The 10,580-nt window shown below is 38.6% G+C and overlaps 1 protein-coding gene across 1 annotated transcript in view; it reads right to left on the bottom strand.

Moving 5' to 3' along the window:
* LOC136771894 (solute carrier family 45 member 3) overlaps positions 1–5,348 on the bottom strand; it is a 37,594-nt gene extending 32,246 nt beyond the window's left edge. The window contains exon 1 of the mRNA XM_066724453.1: positions 5,235–5,348. The gene's annotated coding sequence lies outside the window, so the exon portion shown is untranslated. The remainder of the gene's footprint in view (positions 1–5,234) is intronic.
* Between the last annotated feature and the right edge of the window lie 5,232 nt (positions 5,349–10,580).

A 10,580-nucleotide genomic window follows, 5' to 3' on the forward strand; every position in this document is an offset into this window, starting at 1 on the left:
GTATTATTTGATTATGCCACTACATAGAAAAGAGCATAATTTTCTTATCACTCCATAAAACGGTTCCTTCAAAGTTTGTTTGTACGCTGCTTTGAACAGCAAATGAAACTAGTTTTTCAAAGGAAAGACATTTTGGGAATATTTTCATTGAGGTCAGGAAACTTGTGAGAAGTTGCAGGAATTTGTAGGGCCACTGGTTTTGCATACAGACTGTACAATTGTGAAGTGAAAACAGAATTGGGATCTCCAAATTATAGTTCTGTCTTTAATGACAGTATTGTAGTTTTCCTTTCTTAAACAATAGGCCAATTATAGCAGGCCAATCTGGTCCTGGAGAGTCATACTTTTCTATTCAAAGGGACTTGGATAATATTCAGTTGTGGGCTGACACCTGGCAGATGAAATTCAATGTGGACAAGTGCAAGGTAATACATGCAGGTAACAAAAATGTCCACTATACTGACACTGTGGGAGGAATAGAACTAGATGAAGTAACACATGAGAAAGACCTAGGAGTCTATGTGGACTCTCACTTTCTCCAATCCAAACAAGGTGTGAAGCAATACAAAAGGCAAACACAATGCTAGGGTACAGTGCATCCGGAAAGTATTCTCAGCGCTTCACTTTTTCCACATTTTGTTATGTTACAGCCTTATTCCAAAATTGATTAAATTCATTATTTTCCTAACAATTCTACAAACAACACCCCATAATGACAACGTGAAAGAAGTTTGTTTGAAATCTTTGCAAATGTATTAAAAATAAAAAACAAAAAAGCACATGTACACAAGTATTCATAGCCTTTGCCATGACACTCAAAATTGAGCTCAGGTGCATCCTGCTTCCACTGATCATCCTTGAGATGTTTCTACAACTTGATTGGAGTCCACCTGTGGTAAATTCAGTTGATTGGATTTGGAAAGGCACACACCTGTCTATATAAGGTCCCACAGTTAACAGTGCATGTCAGAGCACAAACCAAGCCATGAAGTCCAAGGAATTGTCTGTAGACCTCCGAGACAGGATTGTATCGAGGCACAGATCTGGGGAAGGGTACAGAACAATTTCTGCAGCATTGAAGGTCCCAATGAGCACAGTGGCCTCCATCACCCGTAAATGGAAGAAGTTTGGAACCACCAGGACTCTTCCTAGAGCTGACTGCCCAGCCAAACTGAGCAATCGGGGGAGAAGGGCCTTAGTCAGGGAGGTGACCAAGAACCCGATGGTCACTCTGACAGAGCTCCAGCGTGTCTCTGTGGAGAGAGGAGAACCTTCCAGAAGAACAACCATCTCTGCAGCACTCCACCAATCAGGCCTGTATGGTAGAGTGGCCAGACGGAAGCCACTCCTCAGTAAAAGGCACATGACAGCCCGCCTGGAATTTGCCAAAAGGCACCTGAAGGACCCTCAGACCATGAGAAACAAAATTCTCTGGTCTGATGAAACAAAGATTGAACTCATGTCTGGAGGAAACCAGGTACCGCTCATCACCTGGCCAATACCATCCCTACCGTGAAGCATGGTGGTGGTAGCATCATGCTGTGGGGATGTTTTTCAGCGGCAGGAACTGGGAGACTAGTCAGGATCGAGGGAAAGATGAATGCAGCAATGTACAGAGACATCCTTGTGTAAAACCTGTGCCAGAGCGCTCTGGACCTCAGAATGGGACGAAGGTTCATCTTCCAACAGGACAATGACCCTAAGCACACAGCCAAGATAACAAGGAGTGGCTACAGGACAGCTCTGTGAATGTCCTGGAGTGGCCCAGCCAGAGCTCAGACTTGAACCCAATTGAACATCTCTGGAGAGATCTGAAAATGGCTGTGCACCGATGCTCCCCATCCAACCTGATGGAGCTTGAGAGGTCCTGCAAAGAAGAATGGGAGAAACTGCCCACAAATAGGTGTGCCAAGCTTGTAGCATCATACTCAAAAAGACTTGAGGCTGTAATTGGTGCCAAAGGTGCTTCAACAAAGTATTGAGCAAAGGCTGTGAATACTTATGTACATGTGCTTTTTTTTTTTTTTATAAATTTGCAAATTTTTCAAACAAACTTCTTTCACGTTGTCATTATGGGGTATTGTTTGTAGAATTTTGAGGAAAATAATGAATTTAATCCATTTTGGTATAAGGCTGTAACATAACAAAATGTGGAAAAAGTGAAGCGCTGTGAATACTTTCCGGATGCACTGTATATTGTCAAAAGTGTAGAATTGAGAACAAGGGCAGTAATGTTAAGACTGTACAATGCACTAGTTAGAGCTCATCTGGATACTGTGGACAGTTCTGGGCTCCACACTTCAAGAAAGATATCGCTGCTCTAGAGACAGTTTCATAGGAGAGGAACCAGACTTATTCCAGGTCTGAAGGGAATGACCTACTGAGGGAACTGAACCTTTTCACCCTGGAACAGAGGAGACTATGTGGGACTTGATCCAAGTCTTCAAAATCATGAAAGGCATCAACCGCATCAAACCAGAGGAGCTTTTCCAGATCAGCAGGGACACACGGACCCGGGACACAAATGGAAATTGGGCTTCAAGGCATTCAAGACAGAAAACACAATCTGGAACAAACTCCCCAGCGATGTGGTTGAAGCTGAACATTTGGGAACATTTAAAAACAGACTGGATAGGATCCTTGCATCACGTAGTTATTAATGGACACCAAATGAGCACGATGGGTCAAATGGCCTCCTCTCGATTATAAACTTTCTTATGTTCTACTTTCTTCTGTTTTTGTTATATCCAAACTGATAATTGATTCAATTGCTTGGCTTGATTAGTCAATGTATTAAAGGTATTCAGTGCCTGATGATTTACAATAAAACCAACAGGATTCTGGCTCTGGAGGAACATATGCAGTCACGTTTATGCGGTCATGACTATACCTTGAGGAAACTTGATTAATGAAAGATACTACATCACATTAATGATCATACTGTCAAGAAAAAGAAAGCAAGAAAGTCAGATATGACACTGGAAAGTGGTAATATGAATTTGTTTATATTACATAAATCCCTCTTTTAATTATTAATCATCAAGTGTAAAAGCACAGATATTCCATTTGAGAAATGGATTATGCAGTACTCCCCCTAAACTCAAAACAGTAGATTACATAAGATATTCATCAAAACATGCATTATATGAAATATGAAAGCTACTGACATGCATTTAAGTCAAATTAAGCAAGTGCTTATTCAACATTGCCCCATCAATCCAATGTATTCGAATAGGGGGAAAAGGCAATGGTAGTCTAACATATCCATTCCAGATGTCAATCTGCCTGTTAAAAAAATCTGAAGAGGTCACAAACCTAACAAATGGAAAAGCAAATTGCAATCAGTCTCATTACTTACAAACATTGATTTGGTAGGGTTAATTGGTAGTTTAAAGCTGAGGTGAAAAGATAAAATAAAAATCTGTTCACATAGTTGGAGAAAGGCCTGCAAAGTAACAGCAATACATTACAATTGAAAATGTATGTTTAATTCACTACATGAATAGTGTGGCAGCATTTTAGTAACAAGAAAGTACTAGCCATAATAAGATGGCAATTTTTTCTAGTAATTTCCATGAAGGGTGATCAGACCTAGGGCCGAATTAAATCAAAGCTTTGACTCACCCGCTAATAGCAAACTACAAACCTGTACATCATAGTGGTTACAGTTATGATTAGAAGAAAGTGTCATCTTACTAAAAATGAAGCCGCAACTGAGTACAATTCTGTAGTTTTCTATTAGCGGGTGGGTCAAAGTTTTGATTTAATCCGGCCCTTAGTCTATATAGTCTACACACTCTAGTGTAGCATACGATAAGATAGCCATTGTGTTCTCAAGATTGTATTATCTGTGTTGTGCATTGCACCCCTGCACCGCCCCCAACACACTTTTGCTTTAATTCTCTTTTTTTGAGGATGTGTTTTCATGACACAACAGGTGAGGTAAAGCCGCTGTAACAGCTGACAACTTTGGCACCAGTTGAGACAAGGCAGCACAAAATGACCCAAGAGAAAGCCTGATGACCCACCCTACACAGCAAGACTGCACTTTGGCATGAATAGCACCACTGTTCTCATCCATGCCAATTTCCACTTGAAATTAGGACGGGGTCTTGTTTCAGGTAGTCCTGCAGATCGAGACACAACCACACCCGTACACATCAGTACAGTAGGAGTGGGATCCTACAAGATGTTCTACCTTTTCATATCTAACCGAGATAAAGGATTGGCATAATTCAAAGAGGCCCAAGATTGCTAATTTGCTGTATCTCAGTGAGTAAGAGCATTATGGTAGCAATCAGTATACAATCCAGTCAGTATGAAGTCTTTTTCTTGCCGATCTGAGTGGAAAGTAGCGTAAAATGCATGCATGCCAAATTATTGTCTCCAGAGGCCCCGGCAACAGCATAAGACTCAATCGACTATGAAAAAGCCCAGAGCACAGCATTCAAGTGCGCGTCAACACAGATCTGTACTATGAATCGCGGAAAGAAACCACCGCATGGCTTCTGACGCGCTCTATGAATGGGCAGCTCTTCATCTATCGCTTGATCGCGACTGTCGTCTCGTCCCCGTCCCATCCGTGCGGTTGCAATACAGTCTCCGTGTTATGCGAGGTTACAAAAACACTAAATGAACTCTCCAAATCCAGCCCAGCGCCACCTCCCCCACCGGCGCTGCCGCTGCCATGTGTCAAAACAGCGGGGGTCCCACAGCGCCAGGACCCGGCACTCAGACGCGTCCAGGGCGCCTTGATCCACGACCCCTCTCTCTTCACTTTAGGGACATTTCTGTTATTGCCCACTGCTTTCTCCGGATGATCTGTACGCACTCACTGCCACCCTGGCACTTTGGCCCCATTTCAAATTGAAAGAAGGGGAGAATAAGCAGCTGAGATGACTTGTAAGAGCGCAGCACAAGACAATAGGCGTTAAAGCGGCTCTGTAAAGCAACCCCGACACGCAGAGAGAGGACTACCGGGGTCCCAGTTCAGATCAGTTGGACAGTCAGAGGACGCACTGAAGTCCCGGTGTGCGCTACAGCCAACATGCATGTAACATCATGTTGCAGGAAGCGGAAGTTATTCCAATGATATAATGGCCAAGTTTAATTCTCTCTCTGATTGATTCTGGCAGCTTTTTTTTTTTTTTTTTGTCTGGTGGCCGGCCGGGATTGCGCTCTCGTCTCCCCAGCACACAGAGCCCCTGCAGCGGGGAAAGTAAACGCGTATTTACCTGGTCGTGAAGCGGCTGCGCTGATCCCTGCGGCTGAAGACGCTGCCTCTCCGCCCGCCGCGCTCTGCTCTCCTAACTTGTGGGAAGGACCAGTGACGCGCAACTCTCCAGAAGGGGGGGAAAAACAGAAAGAAAGAAAGAAAGAAAGAAAGAGAAAGAAATCCACAGGGGACATGGGAAAAACAACAACAACAACAACAACAACAACAAAACGATGTTTAGAAGTACTAGTAGTGGATTTCTCTTGAATGGAAATTGCTTTATTTAGCATTTTGCGTTGCTTTGGTTTCCCATCCTACTGTGTAGCATCAGCGCACCTGGATTTATGACCTTCCAGTGGTTTATGTCAGTGCAAACATTTGTGTCAAGCATTGCATACTTTCACCTGAGCAACTTAACTCTTCATCGCATGTGTATAAGCCATGAACTCACATTTTAAAGAATTCATAAACTATATAAACTAGTTGATAGATAGGGATTGCCAAAAGGAATGTAATGTTAAGGTCTTTGAGGGGAATTTGGGAAGCTCTAGTATTGTTTCAGGTGGGGGGAGGTGATATGTATTGCTTATCTCCTAAAAATCTATCAAAATCGTATCAGCAGAGCATTGTTGTCGAATTGGATTTTAATACAATTTACAACTTTGCTTGTATTTTTGTCCTAACGCCAATAAACTGTAAAAATTTGCTGCGAATACATGCGTTTTGGGAAGGCATTCTGCAGACGCCTATGCAATAGCAATAACAATAACAGTAAAATGAATATGTATTGATTGGTTGCAAAGTCATAAGTATTTAACACATAATAATCCACTTGTGTGACACAGCCTTGATGACTGTTTTATAAAGCCTTATGGGTTTTTTATGATTAAGGCAGTATTGTACTGTCCCACGAACTAACTGTTATTACTTGATGGGAGATAAGACAATAAGAATTAAAAGCACCTTCTATCAATCCTTTATAAATAGGAAGGGGTTTAAAGGTTTGAAACATTAAGGATGTTTTTCCAGGGAAATTGACAGGTGATTTGGTTAATTACATGATGAATGAATTAAATACTTTTTTCAATATGTGTCTTTTCCATATATTAGCCTATTGATGATTTTATGAATAGATGCCAGGTTAAAATGCAGTCCGCTGCTAACAGAGGGTCAGATAGTGGCTGGGGTATTATTCAAATCTGTTTGTTTACATTATTAGGGTCCTGTATTTTAAATGACTGAGATACAAAGCCAAGTCAAGCCAAGCCAAATGTGGTCAAGTTATTAGTATTTAATAATGAACATCATAGGTGCAAAATGATGGAATTTCCTTAGGTTATTGTATATCATCAGGGAGGTTTTAGAACCCTGTCTTATCTAAACAATACTTTATGCATTATTTTCTGTTTTATCAATCAACCATTATTATTATTTTGTTTACGATCCTTCAATTACGATATTTAATTGCAGTAACAACATTTACAGCTTTGAGGTTTGCCACAGTATACAAGGCAATTTGTGCAGGTTTTTATCTTCACTACATTGAAGGACATTACAAAAAGACATTGTATCCACAACCAAGACACATTCATATTTGCCTGTTAAATGAACAAACAAAACTGTTTTTCTCACACAATAATGTTTTCCTAACATTAAGGTATATTTTATTTTTAAGATTGTGCTTTCCCTCAGGTAAATTTAGTTGTCATTTTAGATTTTCATTCATTTTTTTGAAATGAATACAAAAACATGCATTTCCCTCTGGTGTAATCCATTCAGTAATGCACCATTTATGTTAGTTGTTATGTTTATGTTTATGCACAGCTGGTGATGCAATAATTTCAAAAACATTGTCCAGCCAATAACCACTCAAAGGGTTAACAGCACTTGCAACAGCAGCAAAAGAAAACCATAACTACCAACAGATGTGTTGTGCAGCTTTTGTAAACCTTTTCCCACTATTTAAATTAGGCCCATGGTGTGTTTAGGAACAGGAAACAACACTTTACCAAGTTCATGACAAGCACATAATCAATATTCTTGTGTAAACAGTGATGGGTATTTTCCCTGACGTGGAATTTGAAAAAAATCGTCAGAGAAATGCTTTTGGACAAATGCAAAATGTATTTGTGTTACACACATGTAAGATTGATATGATCTCTATGAAACGCAATGCAAACACTAAGTAGCACAACACAGGAATTATGACGTGTTTACATTTTCCCACAGCTGGCATCAGGAATTAGGCTGTTAATAAATATACATCCTTAGCTTTTCACAAAACGTTGCCAAGAGTTTGTCATTTTCTTAAAAAAATATTTCCTGTCCCTGTCAAGTGGTTTGAAAGCAGCTGGATGCATCATATAAGACCATCCAGTTCTAACTAAACACTAAACTACATACAAAATGTATTAAACTCAGCTTAACTTTTTTAGGAGATACATTTCAATTATATACAGGCATTTTGATCGTTATTTAAAGGAGTAGTAACAGTTCAGGAAACCTCTAGTATCGTCTTCACTTTAGATTGGTTTTAACTTTTGAAAAACATATGTAAAACATAAATTCCATAGTCTATATATTTATGCAACTATTATTGATATAATTTATGAGAATTTATTCCATTACAAAAAAAAAAAAGAACGATGCACATAGACATCAAGCAGTAAATGTTCAGTTCCACTTGTGAACACAGGATAAACATGTTCAATTGTTAACAGGTTACTCATTTTAAAATGTAACTTTCCATGCAGAAACATACACCATATTCCTTGAAATAGTAGTACAGCTGTTCACAATGTATTTAATAAGGATAGGGCCCAGCCTTGACTTTTTGATATATACAGTGTCTCTCAAAAGTATTCACCCCCCTTGGACTTTTCCACATTTCATTGTGTTACAACATGACATCAGAATGGATTTAATCAGGAGATTTTGCTGCTGATCAACACAGACAATGTCCATAATGTCAAAGTGAAAAATATAATCTCCAAATTGTTCTAAATTAATTAAAAATACAAAACAGAAAATACTTGAAAGCATAAGTAATCACCCCCTTTGCTATGACACACCTGACTGAACTGTGGTGAAAACAATTGTCTTTAGAAGTCACGTAATTAGTCGAATGGAGTCAACCTCTGTGCAATTAAGGTGTGTCACATGATTTCAGGTTAAATACACCTGTCTCTGGGAGGTCCCACAGTTGTTTAGTACAATTCCTAACAAAAACTACATCCTGAAGATGATGCAAATCAATAATAATGTTCTTCAAAAGCACCAACCAGGGGTAGGATATAAGAACATTGAAAAGTGGCCTTTATGGGAGAGTGGCAAAACTCACATCAAATCTAGGCAAGAGTTTGGGTGATTAGGGTGTATATGTATATGATAGATAGCAATTCCTACCACATTGCACTTTCTAGTGAACAGTAGATCTGTCTTTTCCAATTTCATTTCATTCTATTGCAGAGGTGGCTAATGGGTAGGGTATCAAAAATATGAGCAGGTAACGAGATGTTATTAATGTTATTTTTCGTGAATCACGGCGATCTACTCATGTCTTTGTGTCATGTCATTATCGTATTGATAGATGTATGGATCCTCCCCCTAAAAATTGCACCAGCACAAGTGGTATTTTGCCAAAAATATTTAAATGTTTTGTCAGTACTGCTCTACCAAAAAAAAAAAAAAAACCTTCATATAATACTTAAGCCCTGATACAACCTAGAGGATGGAGACTTTATGCAATTATTTCAGCAATATAGTACATACAGTGGCAGTGGAGTATATACATCATCTAGAACTGAATTCCTCTGAAGAAAACAGTAAGTGCTTGAAATCAATGAAGTGGCAGTTAAAACCTTAAATGCCCTGTCTAAACTGGAATCTATACAGTTTTCTATAGGCTTAGACAGTGATCAACAAACTCTGAAAATATATATTGTTAATTTAGTAGTTATAATTATGCCTCCTCCATCAATGTCAAAGTTATTTCAGAAAGTACTGGCCAGGGTGTGTTGAAAATATGATATTCAGTAACCAATTTTAAAATGTGCTATTGATACATAGAATGTTGATGACCTTTTTATGTATTTGTATAGAAAAATACTGAACTAAACTTGTACTTACACTTCAACAAATGGAGGCTACTGTACTTTGATTGTATGTGTATGTATGTATCATCAGCATCATCTCAAGATGAGACCAACAGGCAGAATCTTACTGCAACTTTTTTTAATGAATCTACTTGTTTACAAAATCAGGCATTTCTGACTAAGTGTGACCAGGCACTGACACTGAACATTCAGCTGACTCCTACACACATTACAAAAGCAGCAGCTTGTGTTTGCTTTCAGATTGAAGTGAGAAATTGAAACTGCAGGGGGAAAAAAGAAAAGACTATACAACAAAAAGTTTTTTTTGTTTGTTTTATCTTCGAGCTCTGAACTATATAAAGCCTGTCTGGCTTCATATCGGATGTCAGCTAGTGACAACCTGACATTGTCTACAGTGCCTCATGATTGCAGGGTGTGCTTACGTGTTCATGAATACACATGAAAAGAAATGCCAGATTTTATTTTACATTTAAATAATACAATGCAGGGTTACTCAAATGACTTTCATTTTGGGTTATAAAATAATGTTCTTTGTCTTAGAAGTGTTTAGCCCTGTGGAATACCGTTAAAAGCTCTTCTTTGTTAGTCAGATAATGTCATGTTTTATTTTCTTCCCTGTCAGTAAAATAGGGAAACAAGTCTAATGCAGACATTGTTACTCAAAGTAAAAGGGCCAGCAGTTATTCATTAACAGCACTGCATGTTTTAAACATTATATGTCATAGTCTATTAACCTGCTTTGGTTAGACAACAATGCTGGGCTTGTATGAAAGTGTAAAACATTATGGTCTTCTACTGATCATAAACTACTGCATAGATATCATTGTGAGCTCAGAAAAAGATAGGGTTCCACCAAAGTCTTATTTGCATGGTCGAAGAGATATGTATGTTATTTTGCTCCTCAGAACAAAAGTCATCCAATTTCACATTTAGTTTCAAGCTTATTTAGCTCGCCATGATGATTAATCATAGACTCACCAATTATTTATGTTACAACACTGAAGCTATTTTCTTAAATTCCCCTTCCAAAACATACATTTAAATAATAAAAAGCATTATCAGAATGGCAGTGTCATGTAAAATAGTGCTCTACTGCCAAAGTATCATTACATTTTCTCTCATTAATTGAAGGAAATATAATGATAATACTATCAAAGCATTACTGTTTTAGTATTTGTAAAAATAGAGTAGAATTTCAATCATGGTATAATTAATTATATAGTAATGCATGTTGGTAAAGCTTAACAAAG

The sequence above is a fragment of the Amia ocellicauda genome, chromosome 15, assembly GCF_036373705.1.
Source record: "Amia ocellicauda isolate fAmiCal2 chromosome 15, fAmiCal2.hap1, whole genome shotgun sequence".
NCBI lineage: Eukaryota > Metazoa > Chordata > Actinopteri > Amiiformes > Amiidae > Amia > Amia ocellicauda.